Genomic DNA, 1071 nt, shown 5'->3' on the forward strand with positions numbered 1-1071 from the left:
CTTGAAGAGGCTATCAGCGGAGCCTGCCATCTCCACCACCACCCTGCCTGTGTGGCTGGTGCTACCTCATGCCTTCTGCCTCCTACCTCCTCAGCAGGTGCACAAACTTCCCATTTGTGTTTTAATCTTATTGGATAATTACCATATGGTGAGAGAAAAGGAGATATATATAAATTTATATTTATAGATATAATTTACTTTATTCTCACATTTAGAAGCAATATATTTTAGAAATTTGCTTCGGGATTGAAAGATATTAGTATAGGGAAGAGGCACGAGAACACAAATTGACTAAACATGAAGCCAAGTGGAGATTAGAGCCTGCCAAGTGCTGCTAGACTCGGGAACCTGGATGATCAGCTATAAGGCCAGACCACGGGGAACCTACAGAACAAAGAAATCTCACTGAGATTACTAACATTGTTCACACACACCATGAAAGGATAACAGGGAAAGACAGACTCTTAGCTGTACCTTGCACAAGTTAAAGATACACCCAATCATTCATTCCATTCTTCACACCCCATAATGAGTAATTTTTCACAGAAACAAAGAAAGATAAAAACCCAGTTCCCGAAACACTCGGGGTCTCGTTCTCTCACTCTAAGAAGAGACCACACTCTGTCTGTGAGCATTATTCCTTCTCTGATAAACTTTCCTTCGTCTATCTCTGGCTCGCTCTTGAATTCTTTCCTACCTGGAGCCAAGGACCCGCCCTCTCTCGATGGGTGAAGGGCTTCAGTCCCCACTCAGAGGGATTCACTCTGTCCTGCATCAACATTACCTAGTTTGTTAGGGTTTGATAAGTGAAAATTATAAAATCTACTTATTTTCATGTCATTTTGCTTTTAGAGATCAGGGGTTCATCATTTTGTGGGCTTGATGTTTACGACTGCAAACTGTTCATTCCTTTTCATATTACTTCATTATATCTCTGTTTTAATAGCTGTTTTCATTAATATAGATGGAAACCAGAAATGCCCGAATGCTCTTGTGAAGACATAGTAAAAGTTATTCCTAATGAAATCTCAGAGTGATTTGCCAGGGGAATATTTTCATACCAGGCAACTG

The 1071-nt window shown here is 40.4% G+C and overlaps 1 protein-coding gene across 14 annotated transcripts in view; it reads right to left on the reverse strand.

The window, feature by feature from the left end:
* Window positions 1-1071, reverse strand: part of LOC105304106 (olfactory receptor 6B1) — a 98170-nt gene that overhangs the window by 9309 nt on the left and 87790 nt on the right. The gene's annotated exons all lie outside the window — the stretch shown is intronic.

The sequence above is a fragment of the Pteropus vampyrus genome, unplaced genomic scaffold, assembly GCF_000151845.1.
Source record: "Pteropus vampyrus isolate Shadow unplaced genomic scaffold, Pvam_2.0 Scaffold329, whole genome shotgun sequence".
Lineage (NCBI taxonomy): Eukaryota > Metazoa > Chordata > Mammalia > Chiroptera > Pteropodidae > Pteropus > Pteropus vampyrus.